The sequence below is a fragment of the Pleurodeles waltl genome, unplaced genomic scaffold (genome assembly GCF_031143425.1).
Source record: "Pleurodeles waltl isolate 20211129_DDA unplaced genomic scaffold, aPleWal1.hap1.20221129 scaffold_91, whole genome shotgun sequence".
NCBI lineage: Eukaryota > Metazoa > Chordata > Amphibia > Caudata > Salamandridae > Pleurodeles > Pleurodeles waltl.
The window spans coordinates 1,577,203-1,599,155 of NW_027150403.1; the positions used below are offsets into that span (position 1 = coordinate 1,577,203).

The 21,953-nt window shown below is 47.5% G+C and overlaps 4 non-coding genes across 4 annotated transcripts; all 4 read left to right on the forward strand.

Moving 5' to 3' along the window:
- Positions 1-4,874: 4,874 nt before the first annotated feature.
- On the forward strand, positions 4,875-4,946 carry TRNAP-UGG (transfer RNA proline (anticodon UGG)). The gene has a single exon. It is a non-coding gene; the product is annotated as a tRNA-Pro (tRNA).
- Positions 4,947-12,024: 7,078 nt separating this feature from the next.
- Positions 12,025-12,096, forward strand: TRNAP-UGG (transfer RNA proline (anticodon UGG)). Its single transcript has one exon. It is a non-coding gene; the product is annotated as a tRNA-Pro (tRNA).
- Positions 12,097-15,606: 3,510 nt separating this feature from the next.
- On the forward strand, positions 15,607-15,678 carry TRNAP-CGG (transfer RNA proline (anticodon CGG)). Its single transcript has one exon. It is a non-coding gene; the product is annotated as a tRNA-Pro (tRNA).
- Positions 15,679-19,158: 3,480 nt separating this feature from the next.
- TRNAP-CGG (transfer RNA proline (anticodon CGG)) lies at positions 19,159-19,230 on the forward strand. Its single transcript has one exon. It is a non-coding gene; the product is annotated as a tRNA-Pro (tRNA).
- Positions 19,231-21,953: the final 2,723 nt, after the last annotated feature.

Genomic DNA, 21,953 nt, shown 5'->3' on the forward strand with positions numbered 1-21,953 from the left:
TGCACCTCCTTTCCGTCCCACTCTGCACCATTGATCCTTGACCGCTCATACCTGAGTTAGGCTGAATGTACAAAGGTACCGGTGGACCTACAGTAATGGGTAGGGATATCGCATCTGGGTTCTGTCCATTCCCCATGTTCTGAGGCATGTTCATTCCCACACTATGGGTCATCATTGCCGGCATGCCCGTCTGACTCCCCGTCATCTGAGCATGTGCGGTTCCCCCCTGCATCTGCTTTTGAGGCATCAAAAACTGGGTTGATTCAGCTTGTGCCAATGTTGGGTTGCGACCATTCTGTACTCCCATTACGGTTGGATCTAGAATCATTCCCGTACTGTTGTCACTGCTGTAGTACCTTGGGACCTGCGGCTGATAATTTTCTGCTGTTTTCAATATAGGCACACCTGGATATATTCTCCTAACCTGCGGTATCTGCGGGGTGAACAGTAAACTCGGGTCCTTAGATCCCGATGGCGTTTCTGAACTCGGAGTTTCATTATTCTGTACCGGTGCCGGAGGGGCAGAACTGGTACTTGGACCTTGTCCACTCTCTGCATAAGGTGGTGGACTGTCGTTCAGCAATTGCATGATGAACTCCTCATCCTCTGACTCTTCTTCTCTCCTTAACTTTTCCTCGTCCTCTCTATCTTTGAAACACCTCCTGTTTGTCTTACAGGTAGCTTTCTTGCCTGTCGCCTCTTCTTCCTTAGCAATTGCGGGAAACAATTTTATCCCCTGCAATATATCTGACCTCCACACCTTCTGTGCATTATCCCACCTAGCGTCCGCTAGTGCCTTTTCTACCTTTCTTATCCTGGTCTCGAACTTCTTTTGCTGTTGCTGTCTAGCCATTAGTTCCCAAATCACTAGAGCCTCAAACTGTGCTGGCCTTGGAGGTACCTTCATGTCATACATCGCAAATCTCAAATTCTCTAGGATCTTTATATTGAATGTCCCATGGATCGGGAACGCTACGCTCCCATGTTTCTCTGTCAGCTTGTGCCATTGCTTTAGCCAAAGGCACGGAGCTACCCCCTTTTCCTCCATTACAATGTAAGCTGGTGTACCTTCGGGTGGCGTCTCCTCTCCTACGCTTGCTTTAATGTAAGACCCCCCCTTCATCGCACTCTTTAATGCTTTAAAAAATTTCATTTTCTCGTCTTTTATTTCACAAAGTTTGTAATCAATAAGTGACTTTAATTCCCGGAATACTCTTCGCTTGCCTTTCCCCTTCCAATCGAGCCCCACGGACTGCGTCCAATCCGTGCGCGGCCCTTCTTTGCAACCAACCTATCCCAGCGTGGCTCCTAGTGATGTCACACTCACACATACTGCGGCTGACAAAGCCTCGAGGCTTGTCCTCCTTCACTCCGCTCCTCTCGTAACAACTTCTGGCATGTATCGCGAGCAACCAAATAATAATAAAACAGATCTGTCGGTTTACTACAGGAAGGGTAACACAATCGCTTCAGGACCTTAGGGATTTTTCACTAGCCTCGGCAGTTATTCCATCTTTCTCGGTCCCCACTTTCGCAAGCAAATCCTGACCCGCAGACTCTGCTCTCAACTTGTCAATGATCTATTCTAGTGCACTTAGAATTTGTCAAAGCCCGAAGTCGAAGTTTTCTTTCACTCCCTTAACACACGTACCGACTCGTTGACCACGCCCGGTCAACCTATTAAACCGACCAGACCACAACATAAAACAAGTGTCTCATACACTTTTCAACATACTCCGGAGTCTCTTGACCTCGCAGGGCCCGTCTCAACAACAACAACCACGTGGACCTTTTTCTGCACAAAGCGCCACATGCACATGAAGTTCGACGACTTCCCTACTCTCACACTCGGAGTCGCACCTCCGCTATTCTCTAAAATCCTCGCAACCTTTTCAAACAATCTGCGGCAATAAGCTGTGCAAGCGCAAAACCCTGACTTCACTCATACCGTCACTAGTACCGCCAACGCCGATTTCACACCTCCATTCTCTCCATTCGCAAGCTCTGAGATCCCGGGAAAGTCGCGGGGGGCTTAGGGCATCATCATTCTCTCAATCTGTTTTACCCAAGAAAAATCTAATTCAACACCATATACCTCTCGAGTGGGGTCTCAAAGAGCGCAACCGTTACCTCTCGAGCGGGGTCCCAAAGGGCGAAACCGTTACCTCTCGAGTGGGGTCCCAAAGGGCGAAACCATTACCTCTCGAGTGGGGTCCCAAAAGTCGAAACCATTACCTCTCGAGTGGGGTCCCAAAGGGCGAAACCGTCCTCTGCTACCATCTACTGATAGAGCGTTCCGTACTAATAAATTACCTGTATTTGGACGCTCTTGGGTCGATGAATCTTTTGACCAAGTGGGGCTCTCTTCACCCGAGATTAGTCAATTTAATCTAATCAATAATCAATAACGAACATAAGCAATGCCCTGATCAACATAACACTTCACAATTAATCCAGAAAACATTTCGGCGAACCATGACCTTTCGGCCATGAATAACCACACCAGTTCATTCAAAGTTAATGAATTTATTTCCCTATATTAACAAAGCTAGCACAATATAAATGTGTCTCAACACCAAATGATATATGTAAATGAACATTAATAGCTGTCCATAACGGCGGAAAAGATGCAATCTATGCAGCATTTGAATAACAATGCATTCGATAATAGCAACGCAAACCACTAAAACTATAATCTGTAATGAGCTAATTGCATACATTAGTCAGCATAACAAGGTCTCAAATTGCATCGTGCAACAAATGAATCCTCATCTAACCTCAAATTAGCATCTGCATGTGGGACTTCATGCAAAAACAATTTAGCAACATTGATTTGGAAAACTCCTAACTAGGGCTCTTTTTCAAAAATCAGCAGTTGGTTACCTAAAAAGAAACACAATGCAATTGTACATTTTCCTTTCATATTTACCAAATTCAATCAGCATTCAAGGAAGTCTTCGTCTCACAGGTACCGGTTTCGATCTGCATGGGACGGGGCAAAGGGGGCAGGGTGGACGGGGCAATTGCCTCACAGCGGCAAGATAAAAGGACAAAACTACTACTTTATGCAAAGGGGCAGATCAAAGTTAAAGTCTCTAGGGCGAGAATTACTTAAAGTCTCTTTCTCTCGATTAGAGAAAGCATCAAAGTCTCATTCAAAATGGCGTCGAACATCAATTGGCATCGTAGAAGATGGCAAAATGACGAGGTCGGCAAGATGGGCCATAATGGCTGCAATGGAATGGCTAATGTCCGATGGCTAATGGCTAATGGCTGCTTTCTTCTTGTGCACCGGGTTTAAATAAACAACAGTTCAAGTCCAGTAGGGTCTTCCATTGGAGGGTTCATAGGTTGGCTTCAAATTGTCCAATCAAAAACAACAATTCACAAGCTTCTACCTAGGCATACATTATCCTTGGAGTCGGGAACGTAAGTTGCAACATATTTTACCAATTAACTCACTTTCAGAGCTTCCATTGTCTGCACCTGCAGATTGACCTTGGAGCAAAGAAGAAGATGCCAGGCTGGCACGAAACCTTAAAGATAAGCATGTGAACCGATCTCACTGGAAAAGTACAGCTTCAAGCAGGAATACACGTTTTATTAGCACATTAGAAAAACACGAGCATCTAAACCGTGAGACAAGGCAACTAGGCCGAAGCCTCCACTAAAGTTATGCTAAGTTAAAACATTTCAAACAAGCAAATCATGGCACACGTTTACGGTTAGGTCAGATTAGTACAATTCTAATACATCACGTTATATAAAGCACGCTTATAAATGTTGGCGAACTACTCTGAGGGCACATTTGTCCCCGTACAATCTTTATTAGTTCGGTTAAAGTCACACTTGATTATTGCGGCACTACGTTTATGCGCTAATAAATGTAAAACCTTCATTTCTGCGTCATCAGTTGCTCACTGTTTGACCTTTGCATTGAAGCCTGAGCCTACCGCATTCAAGCCAGCCAAGGAAGGAAGGTATGAGAGCGAAAATAGCTTTCCTGCCCTCACCAAGAACACACACCTTGAGCAAATAAGGTGCCAGACTTACAAGGCCCAATCGCCAACGGAGCATCACTTTTAGTGACGCCCCGGTGGCACTATGCACTGCGCGGTATTTACAAGATGGCGTTCAGCCACTTTTTGTGGCTTAACACCACCTTGTAAATACGGCACCTTAGCATTCAGCGCTTTCCCTGGAAGGGGCGTGCAATGGGTGTTGCTGTGAGTGTGCCACAGCAACACCATAGCATTTTAATGCTGCTCCAGATTTAGGAGATGTCGTAAATCTGCGTCAGCGCCAAAATCCAACGCCATCCCAGGGGTATCGTTAGAGTGGCGCACTGAGGAGAAATGTTTTCATTTCTCCTCGTTTTTTCTCTTTCTATGTGTGCTGCATTCTGCAGCACACATAGAAGTAAGAGCAAATCACCATTGAAGATTTTTCTTTTGGCCAGGAAGGTGTCCCTTCCTGCACAAAAACAATTTCCCCCTCAACGCAGTCATCCTTGTACCATGGTGCAAGAACGGCTGCGTTGGCGCTCAGCAGCTAATTTAGAGCTGGCGCAGGGGGAAGCACAGGGGTGCGCTGTATTCTACTAAATACGGCGCTTCCCTGCATTTTGAAAATGACGGAGCGTGGGGCTTGCAAATTTGGCACAGCGTCGCGCTCAGTCATTTTCTTGTAAATCTGGGACAAAATGTCTAAAGGATAAAGGCTTTTTATGTCATGTTCGTTGACGACCATGCAAATTACTCTAGTCATACTGCAGAAGAGAGCACCATGTGGCGTTTCTTGCTTTGGGATGTAGTCTCCCACTCTCTGCCACCAACCCTCGGAGCAGGGTGGGAGCCGTAGCGCTTCTGTGCCCAGGCTCGTTGGTCTAGGGGTATGATTCTCGCTTTGGGTGCAAGAGGTCCCGGGTTCAAATCCCGGACGAGCCCATTTTAGCGGAAAACAATCAAATCCTGCTCAAAATACACAACCCCTCAACATTTCTCATTCCACTCGAAGCATTGTTGCGCAAAACATATTTTTTGCCTCAGGCGAAAAATGGATTACAATGCCTTGGCTTCCTTCCTGCTTGCTCTCAGTGCGCCCTGTGTGATGATTTCACAGGCTTGCGTTCCTGGCATTTAGGCATCAGATATTTGTCTGTCTCTGCCCGCAGCTGTGACTTTTCAGGACGTCTGAGTGTATGCATGCTGGCTGACACCGCTGCAATTTTCACACTTACCCCTCGCATTCTGAGCAACTGCTGATCAAGTATAGAGGAAATCGTGCAAACATATGAGGGGAACTGTGCTCCTTCAGTCAAGCCAGCAAGCTTGTTTCTGTAGTGTAGTGGTTATCACATTTACCTCACACGCAAAAGGTCCCCGGTTCGACACTGGGCAGCAGTAGCTTTTGTGTTTGCTCACTAAAACCTCAGTCTCTCTCAATGCACACTTAGACAGAAATGACCTTTAAAAACGTGTGACCTGTGTAAAATGTGCTTTACTATTGCAGGACGATAAAAAGTTATCTGCATCCCTCGGTGGTCGTGCATGTGCCTTGTTTCTTGTTCTGTTTTTTTTTTTTTTCTTGGCCATGTTATATTGTGGGGCCTTTAAAGCTGTGACTTTGATAGGAACATTGCAAGCGGCAGCATCAACAAGTGCAGACTGAAGAGTCAGACCTGCACAATGTTTTGGCTGTCAGGATGGCCGAGTGGTCTAAGGTGCCAGACTCAAGAGAGCTTGATCTTCAGTGAAGCTGAGCCTTCTGGTCTCTTCATGGAGGCGTGGGTTCAAATACCACTCCTAACAGGTGTGTTTTCTTACCTTAAATCTTGCTCTGCTTGCACAGCCAGCTCTTCACACCACTATCTTTGGAAGCTGCTGTGGCATGTGAGGAGAAATCCACCAACCCATCGGCTGGGCCCTCAATCAAAATTCTGTGTATTACTAGAAGGGGCATCTCAGGCACACCTTCTGTTAGAGCTGCACTTTATGACAGTAACTACCATGCTGGTTTCTACTTAAGCAGTTGATTCTATCGTTTGAAGTGAGTCTCTCCTGCCACCTTTTGGGCAAAGAAGACACTGCCCCTGCAACAACACAGGCAGACAAGCTCAAACTGGGTTTCTTGGTTAGGTGGGCGGAGCATATTGGCAATGGTGCCTCCTCGTGACTTGCAATTTACATGAAGAAGACAGAGAGGCAGCTGGGAGTAGGCAGTACCCATGAACCCCTGAACACTGTCTTGCGACTTGCACACAATTCTGAAATGAGGCGGGGGAAAGGAGGTGATTTCCCCATCAAGGGCCATTCCGGGAAATCAGCCACCCCGCGTCTCCCAGGTGAGTGTTTCAGGCCTATGAGCCACTACTATAAATCACGCCTGATCGAGCGCTGAGTGAGCAAGTGTGTTTGAATCCAAGAGGCATGCTTCTCTGGCTCAAGAGCTAGCAGGCCCTTCAGTGCTTCTGGTCTGGAAGTCTAAGGTTCAAGGGTCCAGGACTTGCAGAGTGTTACAACTACCAGAAAGGGTCTGCTTTTCACATCAGTGCCCTAGTTCAGCTCACTGGCACAGGGCATCTTGACTACCTCTTTCCTTGCTAGAGACAAACAAAAAATCCTTGACAGAAAACATCAATTGCTATGGCACGCTTAGAGAGAGAGCCTCCGAATGGCCCAGCTTTTCTGAAAGACGCTTCAGAAGATGTTTCAAATGCCTCTGCAGCAGCAGTCTAGTTGGTATAGGGGTATGATTCTCGCTTCGGGTGTGAGAGGACCTTGGTTCAAATCCCAGACAAACCCTTACCTTTATAGGTTCAGTCTGTGTTTTAAACAGGAGTATTTCTGCTTTTCACTCTTGTAAGATGTCATGTTGCAATGCAATACATGCTTTATACCTGCGTTGAGACGGTTCAGCATCATGAAGGTATGCAAGATTTCTTTGCAACTGCTTTTCTGTGCTGGAGCAGCAGTGCTCATAGGAACATTAAATGCACAGTGCTTCTCCATGGTAATTTCGGGTCCAGTTCTGAAATCACCTCTTGGAATGAAAGTGATGCCAGTTCCTTTCTTCCAAGGCAAGAGATCGTGTTCCGGAAGGCTCAGCTTTGAGCGTCATGAACATTGGCCCTCAGTCCTTGCATCCCAGTCCAATGTAGAGCCACATAAAGCAAGCAGGTGTGTCTGTTTCCATAGTGTGGTGGTTCCAGTACAATGCATAGCCACATGAAGCAAGCCGGTAAGTGTGTCTGTTTGTGTAGTGTAGTGGTTATCATGCGCACCTCACATGCAAAAGGTCCCTGGTTCGAAGCCAAGCAAATACAGCAAGTCGCTGGGCTTTTTCCCAGTATTTGCATTTCCTGACTCAGCTGAAAGGCAAGCTGAGATAAAAGAGACTGTGTCTATCCCTCACCATCGTGAGGTACTACGCTCCTGGGGCATCTGTCACAGCTCACCAAGAGGAGTTGCGCCAGCTTACGTCAGTCAGTTGCTCACTGTTTGACCTTTGCATTGAAGCCTGAGCCTACCTCATTCAAGCCAGCCAAGGAAGGAAGGTATGAGAGCGAAAATAGCTTTCCTGCCCTCACCAAGAACACACACCTTGAGCAAATAAGGTGCCAGACTTACAAGGCCCAATCGCCAACGGAGCATCACTTTTAGTGACGCCCCGGTGGCACTATGCACTGCGCGGTATTTACAAGATGGCGTTCAGCCACTTTTTGTGGCTTAACACCACCTTGTAAATACGGCACCTTAGCATTCAGCGCTTTCCCTGGAAGGGGCGTGCAATGGGTGTTGCTGTGAGTGTGCCACAGCAACACCATAGCATTTTGATGCTGCTCCAGATTTAGGAGTTGTCGTAAATCTGCGTCAGCGCCAAAATCCAACGCCATCCCAGGGGTATCGTTAGAGTGGCGCACTGAGGAGAAATGTTTTCATTTCTCCTCGTTTTTTCTCTTTCTATGTGTGCTGCATTCTGCAGCACACATAGAAGTAAGAGCAAATCACCATTGAAGATTTTTCTTTTGGCAAGGAAGGTGTCCCTTCCTGCACAAAAACAATTTCCCCCTCAACGCAGTCATCCTTGTACCATGGTGCAAGATCGGCTGCGTTGGTGCTCAGCAGCTAATTTAGAGCTGGCGCAGGGGGAAGCACAGGGTTGCGCTGTATTCTACTAAATACGGCGCTTCCCTGCATTTTGAAAATGACGGAGCGTGGGGCTTGCAAATTTGACACAGCGTCGCGCTCAGTCATTTTCTTGTAAATCTGGGACAAAATGTCTAAAGGATAGAGGCTTTTTATGTCATGTTCGATGACGACCATGCAAATGACTCTAGTCATACTGCAGAAGAGAGCACCATGTGGCGTTTCTTGCTTTGGGATGTAGTCTCCCACTCTCTGCCACCAACACTCGGAGCAGGGTGGGAGCCGTAGCGCTTCTGTGCCCAGGCTTGTTGCTCTAGGGGTATGATTCTTGCTTTGGGTGCGAGAGGTCCCGGGTTCAAATCCCGGACGAGCCCATTTTAGCGGAAAACAATCAAATCCTGCTCAAAATACACAACCCTTCAACATTTCTCATTCCACTCGAAGCATTGTTGCGCAAAACATATTTTTTGCCTCAGGCGAAAAATGGATTACAATGCCTTGGCTTCCTTCCTGCTTGCTCTCAGTGCGCCCTGTGTGATGATTTCACAGGCTTGCGTTCCTGGCATTTAGGCATCAGATATTTGTCTGTCTCTGCCCGCAGCTGTGACTTTTCAGGACGTCTGAGTGTATGCATGCTGGCTGACACCGCTGCAATTTTCACACTTACCCCTCGCATTCTGAGCAACTGCTGATCAAGTATAGAGGAAATCAGGCAAACATATGAGGGGAACTGTGCTCCTTCAGTCAAGCCAGCAAGCTTGTTTCTGTAGTGTAGTGGTTATCACATTTGCCTCACACACAAAAGGTCCCTGGTTCGACACTGTGCAGCAGTAGCTTTTGTGTTTGCTCACTAAAACCTCAGTCTCTCTCAATGCACACTTAGACAGAAATGACCTTTAAAAACTTGTGACCTGTGTAAAATGTGCTTTACTATTGCAGGACGATAAAAAGTTATCTGCATCCCTCGGTGGTCGTGCATGTGCCTTGTTTCTTGTTCTGTTTTTTTTTTTTTTCTTGGCCATGTTATATTGTGGGGCCTTTAAAGCTGTGACTTTGATAGGAACATTGCAAGCGGCAGCATCAACAAGTGCAGACTGAAGAGTCAGACCTGCACAATGCTTTGGCTGTCAGGATGGCCGAGTGGTCTAAGGTGCCAGACTCAAGAGAGCTTGATCTTCAGTGAAGCTGAGCCTTCTGGTCTCTTCATGGAGGCGTGGGTTCAAATCCCACTCCTAACAGGTGTGTTTTCTTACCTTAAATCTTGCTCTGCTTGCACAGCCAGCTCCTCACACCACTATCTTTGGAAGCTGCTGTGGCATGTGAGGAGAAATCCACCAACCCATCGGCTGGGCCCTCAATCAAAATTCTGTGTATTACTGGAAGGGGCATCTCAGGCACACCTTCTGTTAGAGCTGCACTTTATGACAGTAACTACCATGCTGGTTTCTACTTAAGCAGTTGATTCTATCGTTTGAAGTGAGTCTCTCCTGCCACCTTTTGGGCAAAGAAGACACTGCCCCTGCAACAACACAGGCAGACAAGCTCAAACTGGGTTTCTTGGTTAGGTGGGCGGAGCATATTGGCAATGGTGCCTCCTCGTGACTTGCAATTTACATGAAGAAGACAGAGAGGCAGCTGGGAGTAGGCAGTACCCATGAACCCCTGAATACTGTCTTGCGACTTGCACACAATTCTGAAATGAGGCGGGGGAAAGGAGGTGATTTCCCCATCAAGGGCCATTCCGGGAAATCAGCCACCCCGCGTCTCCCAGGTGAGTGTTTCAGGCCTATGAGCCACTACTATAAATCTCGCCTGATCGAGCGCTGAGCGAGCAAGTGTGCTTGAATCCAAGAGGCATGCTTCTCTGGCTCAAGAGCTAGTAGGCCCTTCAGTGCTTCTGGTCTGGAAGTCTAAGGTGCAAGGGTCCAGGACTTGCAGAGGGTTACAACTACCAGAAAGGGTCTGCTTTTCACATCAGTGCCCTAGTTCAGCTCACAGGCACACGGAATCTTGACTACCTCTTTCCTTGCTAGAGACAAACAAAAAATTCTTGACAGAAAACATCAATTGCTATGGCACGCTTAGAGAGAGAGCCTCCAAATGGCCCTGCTTTTCTGAAAGACGCTTCAGAAGATGTTTCAAATGCCTCTGCAGCAGCAGTCTAGTTGGTATAGGGGTATGATTCTCGCTTCGGGTGTGAGAGGACCTTGGTTCAAATCCCAGACAAACCCTTACCTTTATAGGTTCAGTCTGTGTTTTAAACAGGAGTATTTCTGCTTTTCACTCTTGTAAGATGTCATGTTGCAATGCAATACATGCTTTATACCTGCGTTGAGACGGTTCAGCATCATGAAGGTATGCGAGATTTCTTTGCAACTGCTTTTCTGTGCTGGAGCAGCAGTGCTCATAGGAACATTAAATGCACAGTGCTTCTCCATGGTAATTTCGGGTCCAGTTCTGAAATCACCTCTTGGAATGAAAGTGATGCCAGTTCCTTTCTTCCAAGGCAAGAGATCGTGTTCCGGAAGGCTCAGCTTTGAGCGTCATAAACATTGGCCCTCAGTCCTTGCATCCCAGTCCAATGCAGAGCCACATAAAGCAAGCAGGTGTGTCTGTTTCCATAGTGTGGTGGTTCCAGTACAATGCATAGCCACATGAAGCAAGCCAGCAAGTGTGTATGTTTGTGTAGTGTAGTGGTTATCATGCGCACCTCACATGCAAAAGGTCCCTGGTTCGAAGCCAAGCAAAAACAGCAAGTCGCTGGTCTTTTTCCCAGTATTTGCATTTCCTGACTCAGCTGACAGGCAAGCTGAGATAAAAGAGACTGTGTCTATCCCTCACCATCGTGAGGTACTACGCTCCTGGGGCATCTGTCACAGCTCACCAAGAGGAGTTGCGCCAGCTTACGTCAGTCAGTTGCTCACTGTTTGACCTTTGCATTGAAGCCTGAGCCTACCTCATTCAAGCCAGCCAAGGAAGGAAGGTATGAGAGCGAAAATAGCTTTCCTGCCCTCACCAAGAACACACACCTTGAGCAAATAAGGTGCCAGACTTACAAGGCCCAATCGCCAACGGAGCATCACTTTTAGTGACGCCCCGGTGGCACTATGCACTGCGCGGTATTTACAAGATGGCGTTCAGCCACTTTTTGTGGCTTAACACCACCTTGTAAATACGGCACCTTAGCATTCAGCGCTTTCCCTGGAAGGGGCGTGCAATGGGTGTTGCTGTGAGTGTGCCACAGCAACACCATAGCATTTTGATGCTGCTTCAGATTCAGGAGTTGTCGTAAATCTGCGTCAGCGCCAAAATCCAACGCCATCCCAGGGGTATCGTTAGAGTGGCGCACTGAGGAGAAATGTTTTCATTTCTCCTCGTTTTTTCTCTTTCTATGTGTGCTGCATTCTGCAGCACACATAGAAGTAAGAGCAAATCACCATTAAATTTTTTTCTTTTGGCCAGGAAGGTGTCCCTTCCTGCACAAAAACAATTTCCCCCTCAACGCAGTCATCCTTGTACCATGGTGCAAGAACGGCTGCGTTGGCGCTCAGCAGCTAATTTAGAGCTGGCGCAGGGGGAAGCACAGGGGTGCGCTGTATTCTACTAAATACGGCGCTTCCCTGCATTTTGAAAATGACGGAGCGTGGGGCTTGCAATTTTGGCACAGCGTCGCGCTCAGTCATTTTCTTGTAAATCTGGGACAAAATGTCTAAAGGATAGAGGCTTTTTATGTCATGTTCGATGACGACCATGCAAATGACTCTAGTCATACTGCAGAAGAGAGCACCATGTGGCGTTTCTTGCTTTGGGATGTAGTCTCCCACTCTCTGCCACCAACCCTCGGAGCAGGGTGGGAGCCGTAGTGCTTCTGTGCCCAGGCTCGTTGGTCTAGGGGTATGATTCTCGCTTTGGGTGCGAGAGGTCCCGGCTTCAAATCCCGGACGAGCCCATTTTAGCGGAAAACAATCAAATCCTGCTCAAAATACACAACCCCTCAACATTTCTCATTCCATTCGAAGCATTGTTGCGCAAAACATATTTTTTGCCTCAGGCGAAAAATGGATTACAATGCCTTGGCTTCCTTCCTGCTTGCTCTCAGTGCGCCCTGTGTGATGATTTCACAGGCTTGCGTTCCTGGCATTTAGGCATCAGATATTTGTCTGTCTCTGCCCGCAGCTGTGACTTTTCAGGACGTCTGAGTGTATGCATGCTGGCTGACACCGCTGCAATTTTCACACTTACCCCTCGCATTCTGAGCAACTGCTGATCAAGTATAGAGGAAATCAGGCAAACATATGAGGGGAACTGTGCTCCTTCAGTCAAGCCAGCAAGCTTGTTTCTGTAGTGTAGTGGTTATCACATTTGCCTCACACGCAAAAGGTCCCTGGTTCGACACTGGGCAGCAGTAGCTTTTGTGTTTGCTCACTAAAACCTCAGTCTCTCTCAATGCACACTTAGACAGAAATGACCTTTAAAAACTTGTGACCTGTGTAAAATGTGCTTTACTATTGCAGGACGATAAAAAGTTATCTGCATCCCTCGGTGGTCGTGCATGTGCCTTGTTTCTTGTTCTGTTTTTTTTTTTTTCTTGGCCATGTTATATTGTGGGGCCTTTAAAGCTGTGACTTTGATAGGAACATTGCAAGCGGCAGCATCAACAAGTGCAGACTGAAGAGTCAGACCTGCATAATGTTTTGGCTGTCAAGATGGCCGAGTGGTCGAAGGTGCCAGACTCAAGAGAGCTTGATCTTCAGTGAAGCTGAGCCTTCTGGTCTCTTCATGGAGGCGTGGGTTCAAATCCCACTCCTAACAGGTGTGTTTTCTTCCCTTAAATCTTGCTCTGCTTGCACAGTCAGCTCCTCACACCACTATCTTTGGAAGCTGCTGTGGCATGTGAGGAGAAATCCACCAACCCATCGGCTGGGCCCTCAATCAAAATTCTGTGTATTACTGGAACGGGCATCTCAGGCACACCTACTGTTAGAGCTGCACTTTATGACAGTAACTACCATGCTGGTTTCTACTTAAGCAGTTGATTCTATCGTTTGAAGTGAGTCTCTCCTGCCACCTTTTGGGCAAAGAAGACACTGCCCCTGCAACAACACAGGCAGACAAGCTCAAACTGGGTTTCTTGGTTAGGTGGGCGGAGCATATTGGCAATGGTGCCTCCTCGTAACTTGCAATTTACATGAAGAAGACAGAGAGGCAGCTGGGATTAGGCAGTACCCATGAACCCCTGAACACTGTCTTGCGACTTGCGCACAATTCTGAAATGAGGCGGGGATAGGAGGTGATTTCCCCATCAAGGGCCATTTCGTGAAATCAGCCACCCGCGTCTCCCAGGTGAGTGTTTCAGGCCTATGAGCCACTACTATAAATCTCGCCTGATCGAGCCTGATCGAGCGCTGAGCAAGCAAGTGTGCTTGAATCCAAGAGGCATGCTTCTCTGGTTCAAGAGCTAGCAGGCCCTTCAGTGCTTCTGGTCTGGAAGTCTAAGGTGCAAGGGTCCAGGACTTGCAGAGGGTTACAACTACCAGAAAGGGTCTGCTTTTCACATCAGTGCCCTAGTTCAGCTCACTGGCACACAGAATCTTGACTACCTCTTTCCTTGCTAGAGACAAACAAAAAATCCTTGACAGAAAACATCAATTGCTATGGCACGCTTAGAGAGAGAGCCTCCAAATGGCCCTGCTTTTCTGAAAGACGCTTCAGAAGATGTTTCAAATGCCTCTGCAGCAGCAGTCTAGTTGGTATAGGGGTATGATTCTCGCTTCGGGTGTGAGAGGACCTTGGTTCAAATCCCAGACAAACCCTTACCTTTATAGGTTCAGTCTGTGTTTTAAACAGGAGTATTTCTGCTTTTCACTCTTGTAAGATGTCATGTTGCAATGCAATACATGCTTTATACCTGCGTTGAGACGGTTCAGCATCATGAAGGTATGCAAGATGTCTTTGCAACTGCTTTTCTGTGCTGGAGCAGCAGTGCTCATAGGAACATTAAATGCACAGTGCTTCTCCATGGTAATTTCGGGTCCAGTTCTGAAATCACCTCTTGGAATGAAAGTGATGCCAGTTCCTTTCTTCCAAGGCAAGAGATCGTGTTCCGGAAGCCTCAGCTTTGAGCGTCATGAACATTGGCCCTCAGTCCTTGCATCCCAGTCCAATGCAGAGCCACATAAAGCAAGCAGGTGTGTCTGTTTCCATAGTGTGGTGGTTCCAGTACAATGCATAGCCACATGAAGTAAGCCGGCAAGTGTGTCTGTTTGTGTAGTGTAGTAGTTATCATGCGCACCTCACATGCAAAAGGTCCCTGGTTCGAAGCCAAGCAAATACAGCAAGTCGCTGGGCTTTTTCCCAGTATTTGCATTTCCTGATTCAGCTGACAGGCAAGCTGAGATAAAAGAGACTGTGTCTATCCCTCACCATCGTGAGGTACTACGCTCCTGGGGCATCTGTCACAGCTCACCAAGAGGAGTTGCCCCAGCTTACGTCAGTCAGTTGCTCACTGTTTGACCTTTGCATTGAAGCCTGAGCCTACCGCATTCAAGCCAGCCAAGGAAGGAAGGTATGAGAGCGAAAATAGCTTTCCTGCCCTCACCAAGAACACACACCTTGAGCAAATAAGGTGCCAGACTTACAAGGCCCAATCGCCAACGGAGCATCACTTTTAGTGACGCCCCGGTGGCACTATGCACTGCGCGGTATTTACAAGATGGCGTTCAGCCACTTTTTGTGGCTTAATACCACCTTGTAAATACGGCACCTTAGCATTCAGCGCTTTCCCTGGAAGGGGCGTGCAATGGGTGTTGCTGTGAGTGTGCCACAGCAACACCATAGCATTTTGATGCTGCTCCAGATTTAGGAGTTGTCGTAAATCTGCGTCAGCGCCAAAATCCAACGCCATCCCAGGGGTATCGTTAGAGTGGCGCACTGAGGAGAAATGTTTTCATTTCTCCTCGTTTTTTCTCTCTCTATGTGTGCTGCATTCTGCAGCACACATAGAAGTAAGAGCAAATCACCATTGAAGATTTTTCTTTGGGCCAGGAAGGTGTCCCTTCCTGCACAAAAACAATTTCCCCCTCAACGCAGTCATCCTTGTACCATGGTGCAAGAACGGCTGCGTTGGCGCTCAGCAGCTAATTTAGAGCTGGCGCAGGGGGAAGCACAGGGGTGCGCTGTATTCTACTAAATACAGCGCTTCCCTGCATTTTGAAAATGACGGAGCGTGGGGCTTGCAAATTTGGCACAGCTTCGCGCTCAGTAATTTTCTTGTAAATCTGGGACAAAATGTCTAAAGGATAGAGGCTTTTTATGTCATGTTCGATGACGACCATGCAAATGACTCTAGTCATACTGCAGAAGAGAGCACCATGTGGCGTTTCTTGCTTTGGGATGTAGTCTCCCACTCTCTGCCACCAACCCTCGGAGCAGGGTGGAAGCCGTACAGCTTCTGTTCCCAGGCTCGTTGGTCTAGGGGTATGATTCTCGCTTCGGGTGCGAGAGGTCCCGGGTTCAAATCCCGGACTAGCCTATTTCAGCTGAAAACAATAAAATCCTGCTCAAAATACACAACCCCTCAACATTTCTCATTCCACTCGAAGCATTGTTGCGCAAAACATATTTTTTGCCTCAGGCGAAAAATGGATTACAATGCCTTGGCTTCCTTCCTGCTTGCTCTCAGTCCGCCCTGTGTGATGATTTCACAGGCTTGCATTCTTGGCATTTAGGCATCAGATATTTGTCTGTCTCTGCCCGCAGCTGTGACTTTTCAGGACGTCTGAGTGTATGCATGCTGGCTGACACCGCTGCATTTTTCACACTTACCCCTCGCATTCTGAGCAACTGCTGATCAAGTATAGAGGAAATCGGGCAAACATATGAGGGGAACTGTGCTCCTTCAATCAAGCCAGCAAGCTTGTTTCTGTAGTGTAGTGGTTATCACATTTGCCTCACACGCAAAAGGTCCCCGGTTCGACACTGGGCAGCAGTAGCTTTTGTGTTTGCTCACTAAAACCTCAGTCTCTCTCAATGCACACTTAGACAGAAATGACCTTTAAAAACTAGTGACCTGTGTAAAATGTGCTTTACTATTGCAGGACGATAAAAAGTTATCTGCATCCTTCGGTGGTCGTGCATGTGCCTTGTTTCTTGTTCTGTTTTTTTTTTTTCTTGGCCATTTTATATTGTGGGGCCTTTAAAGCTGTGACTTTGATAGGAACATTGCAAGCGGCAGCATCAACAAGTGCAGACTGAAGAGTCAGACCTGCACAATATTTTGGCTGTCAGGATGGCCGAGTGGTCTAAGGTGCCAGACTCAAGAGAGCTTGATCTTCAGTGAAGCTGAGCCTTCTGGTCTCTTCATGGAGGCGTGGGTTCAAATCCCACTCCTAACAGGTGTGTTTTCTTCCCTTAAATCTTGCTCTGCTTGCACAGCCAGCTCCTCACACAACTATCTTTGGAAGCTGCTGTGGCATGTGAGGAGAAATCCACCAACCCATCGGCTGGGCCCTCAATCAAAATTCTGTGTATTACTGGAAGGGGCATCTTAGGCACACCTTCTGTTAGAGCTGCACTTTATGACAGTAACTACCATGCTGGTTTCTACTTAAGCAGTTGATTCTATCGTTTGAAGTGAGTCTCTCCTGCCACCTTTTGGGCAAAGAAGACACTGCCCCTGCAACAACACAGGCAGACAAGCTGAAACTGGGTTTCTTGGTTAGGTGGGCGGAGCATATTGGCAATGGTGCCTCCTTGTGACTTGCAATTTACATGAAGAAGACAGAGAGGCAGCTGGGATTAGGCAGTACCCATGAATCCCTGAACACTGTCTTGCGACTTGCACACAATTCTGAAATGAGGCGGGGGAAAGGAGGTGATTTCCCCATCAAGGGCCATTCCGGGAAATCAGCCACCCTGCGTCTCCCAGGTGAGTGTTTCAGGCCTATGAGCCACTACTATAAATCTCGCCTGATCGAGCAAGTGTGCTTGAATCCAAGAGGCATGTTTCTCTGGCTCAAGAGCTAGCAGGCCCTTCAGTGCTTCTGGTCTGGAAGTCTAAGGTGCAAGGGTCCAGGACTTGCAGAGGGTTACAACTACCAGAAAGGGTGTGCTTTTCACATCAGTGCCCTAGTTCAGCTCACTGGCACAGGGCATCTTGACTACCTCTTTCCTTGCTAGAGACAAACAAAAAATCCTTGACAGAAAACATCAATTGCTATGGCACGCTTAGAGAGAGAGCCTACAAATGGCCCTGCTTTTCTGAAAGATGCTTCAGAAGATATTTCAAATGCCTCTGCAGCAGCAGTCTAGTTGGTATAGGGGTATGATTCTCGCTTCGGGTGTGAGAGGACCTTGGTTCAAATCCCAGACAAACCCTTACCTTTATAGGTTCAGTCTGTGTTTTAAACAGGAGTATTTCTGCTTTTCACTCTTGTAAGATGTCATGTTGCAATGCAATACATGCTTTATACCTGCGTTGAGACGGTTCAGCATCATGAAGGTATGCCAGATTTCTTTGCAACTGCTTTTCTGTGCTGGAGCAGCAGTGCTCATAGGAACATTAAATGCACAGTGCTTCTCCATGGTAATTTCGGGTCCAGTTCTGAAATCACCTCTTGGAATGAAAGTGATGCCAGTTCCTTTCTTCCAAGGCAAGAGATCGTGTTCCGGGAGGCTCAGCTTTGAGCGTCATGAACATTGGCCCTTAGTCCTTGCATCCCAGTCCAATGCAGAGCCACATAAAGCAAGCAGGTGTGTCTGTTTCCATAGTGTGGTGGTTCCAGTACAATGCATAGCCACATGAAGCAAGCCGGCAAGTGTGTCTGTTTGTGTAGTGTAGTGGTTATTATGCGCACCTCACATGCAAAAGCTCCCTGGTTCAAAGCCAAGCAAAAACAGCAAGTCGCTGGGCTTTTTCCCAGTATTTGCATTTCCTGACTCAGCTGACAGGCAAGCTGAGATAAAAGAGACTGTGTCTATCCCTCACCATCGTGAGGTACTACGCTCCTGGGGCATCTGTCACAGCTCACCAAGAGGAGTTGCGTCAGTCAGTTGCTCACTGTTTGACCTTTGCATTGAAGCCTGAGCCTACCGCATTCAAGCCAGCCAAGGAAGGAAGGTATGAGAGCGAAAATAGCTTTCCTGCCCTCACCAAGAACACACACCTTGAGCAAATAAGGTGCCAGACTTACAAGGCCCAATCGCCAACGGAGCATCACTTTTAGTGACGCCCCGGTGGCACTATGCACTGCGCGGTATTTACAAGATGGCGTTCAGCCACTTTTTGTGGCTTAATACCACCTTGTAAATACGGCACCTTAGCATTCAGCGCTTTCCCTGGAAGGGGCGTGCAATGGGTGTTGCTGTGAGTGTGCCACAGCAACACCATAGCATTTTGTTGCTGCTCCAGATTTAGGAGTTGTCGTAAATCTGCGTCAGCGCCAAAATCCAACGCCATCCCAGGGGTATCGTTAGAGTGGCGCACTGAGGAGAAATGTTTTAATTTCTCCTCGTTTTTTCTCTCTCTATGTGTGCTGCATTCTGCAGCACACATAGAAGTAAGAGCAAATCACCATTGAAGATTTTTCTTTGGGCCAGGAAGGTGTCCCTTCCTGCACAAAAACAATTTCCCCCTCAACGCAGTCATCCTTGTACCATGGTGCAAGAACGGCTGCGTTGGCGCTCAGCAGCTAATTTAGAGCTGGCGCAGGGGGAAGCACAGGGGTGCGCTGTATTCTACTAAATACAGCGCTTCCCTGCATTTTGAAAATGACGGAGCGTGGGGCTTGCAAATTTGGCACAGCTTCGCGCTCAGTCATTTTCTTGTAAATCTGGGACAAAATGTCTAAAGGATAGAGGCTTTTTATGTCATGTTCGATGACGACCATGCAAATGACTCTAGTCATACTGCAGAAGAGAGCACCATGTGGCGTTTCTTGCTTTGGGATGTAGTCTCCCACTCTCTGCCACCAACCCTCGGAGCAGGGTGGAAGCCGTACAGCTTCTGTTCCCAGGCTCGTTGGTCTAGGGGTATGATTCTCGCTTCGGGTGCGAGAGGTCCCGGGTTCAAATCCCGGACTAGCCTATTTCAGCGGAAAACAATAAAATCCTGCTCAAAATACACAACCCCTCAACATTTCTCATTCCACTCGAAGCATTGTTGCGCAAAACATATTTTTTGCCTCAGGCGAAAAATGGATTACAATGTCTTGGCTTCCTTCCTGCTTGCTCTCAGTCCGCCCTGTGTGATGATTTCACAGGCTTGCGTTCTTGGCATTTAGGCATCAGATATTTGTCTGTCTCTGCCCGCAGCTGTGACTTTTCAGGACGTCTGAGTGTATGCATGCTGGCTGACACCGCTGCATTTTTCACACTTACCCCTCGCATTCTGAGCAACTGCTGATCAAGTATAGAGGAAATCGGGCAAACATATGAGGGGAACTGTGCTCCTTCAGTCAAGCCAGCAAGCTTGTTTCTGTAGTGTAGTGGTTATCACATTTGCCTCACACGCAAAAGGTCCCCGGTTCGACACTGGGCAGCAGTAGCTTTTGTGTTTGCTCACTAAAACCTCAGTCTCTCTCAATGCACACTTAGACAGAAATGACCTTTAAAAACTAGTGACCTGTGTAAAATGTGCTTTACTATTGCAGGACGATAAAAAGTTATCTGCATCCCTCGGTGGTCGTGCATGTGCCTTGTTTCTTGTTCTGTTTTTTTTTTTTTCTTGGCCATGTTATATTGTGGGGCCTTTAAAGCTGTGACTTTGATAGGAACATTGCAAGCGGCAGCATCAACAAGTGCATACTGAAGAGTCAGACCTGCATGATGTTTTGGCTGTCAGGATGGCCGAGTGGTCTAAGGTGCCAGACTCAAGAGAGCTTGATCTTCAGTGAAACTGAGCCTTCTGGTCTCTTCATGGAGGTGTGGGTTCAAATCCCACTCCTAACAGGTGTGTTTTCTTCCCTTAAGTCTTGCTCTGCTTGCACAGCCAGCTCCTCACACCACTATCTTTGGAAGCTGCTGTGGCATGTGAGGAGAAATCCACCAACCCATCGGCTGGGCCCTCAATCAAAATTCTGTGTATTACTGGAAGGGGCATCTCAGGCACACCTTCTGTTAGAGCTGCACTTTATGACAGTAACTACCATGCTGGTTTCTACTAAAGCAGTTCGTTCTATCGTTTGAAGTGAGTCTCTCCTGCCACCTTTTGGGCAAAGAAGACACTGCCCCTGCAACAACACAGGCAGACAAGCTCAAACTGGGTTTCTTGGTTAGGTGGGCGGAGCATATTGGCAATGGTGCCTCCTCGTGACTTGCAATTTACATGAAGAAGACAGAGAGGCAGCTGGGAGTAGTCAGTACCCATGAACCCCTGAACATTGTCTTGCGACTTGCACACAATTCTGAAATGAGGCGGGGGAAATTAGGTGATTTCCCCATCAAGGACCATTCCGGGAAATCAGCCACCCCGCGTCTCCCAGGTGAGTGTTTCAGGCCTATGAGCCACTACTATAAATCTCGCCTGATCGAGCCTGATTGAGCGAGTGAGTGTGCTTGAATCCAAGAGGCATGCTTCTCTGGCTCAAGAGCTAGCAGGCCCTTCAGTGCTTCTGGTCTGGAAGTCTAAGGTGCAAGGGTCCAGGACTTGCAGAGGGTTACAACTACCAGAAAGGGTCTGCTTTTCACATCAGTGCCCTAGTTCAGCTCACTGGCACAGGGCATCTTGACTACCTCTTTCCTTGCTAGAGACAAACAAAAAATCCTTGACAGAAAACATCAATTGCTATGGCACGCTTAGAGAGAGAGCCTCCAAATGGCCCTGCTTTTCTGAAAGACGCTTCAGAAGATGTTTCAAATGCCTCTGCAGCAGCAGTCTAGTTGGTATAGGGGTATGATTCTGGCTTCGGGTGTGAGAGGACCTTGGTTCAAATCCCAGACAAACCCTTACCTTTATAGGTTCAGTCTGTGTTTTAAACAGGAGTATTTCTGCTTTTCACTCTTGTAAGATGTCATGTTGCAATGCAATATATGCTTTATACCTGCGTTGAGACGGTTCAGCATCATGAAGGTATGCCAGATTTCTTTGCAACTGCTTTTCTGTGCTGGAGCAGCAGTGCTCATAGGAACATTAAATGCACAGTGCTTCTCCATGGTAATTTCGGGTCCAGTTCTGAAATCACCTCTTGGAATGAAAGTGATGCCAGTTCCTTTCTTCCAAGGCAAGAGATCGTGTTCCGGAAGGCTCAGCTTTGAGCATCATGAACATTGGCCCTCAGTCCTTGCATCCCAGTCCAATACAGAGCCACATAAAGCAAGCAGGTGTGTCTGTTTCCATAGTGTGGTGGTTCCAGTACAATGCATAGCCACATGAAGCAAGCCGGCAAGTGTGTCTGTTTGTGTAGTGTAGTGGTTATCATGCGCACCTCACATGCAAAAGGTCCCTGGTTGGAAGCCAAGCAAAAACAGCAAGTCGCTGTGCTTTTTCCCAGTATTTGCATTTCCTGACTCAGCTGACAGGCAAGCTGAGATAAAAGAGACTGTGTCTATCCCTCACCATCGTGAGGTACTACGCTCCTGGGGCATCTGTCACAGCTCACCAAGAGGAGTTGCGCCAGCTTACGTCAGTCAGTTGCTCACTGTTTGACCTTTGCATTGAAGCCTGAGCCTACCGCATTCAAGCCAGCCAAGGAAGGAAGGTATGAGAGCGAAAATAGCTTTCCTGCCCTCACCAAGAACACACACCTTGAGCAAATAAGGTGCCAGACTTACAAGGCCCAATCGCAAATGGAGCATCACTTTTAGTGACGC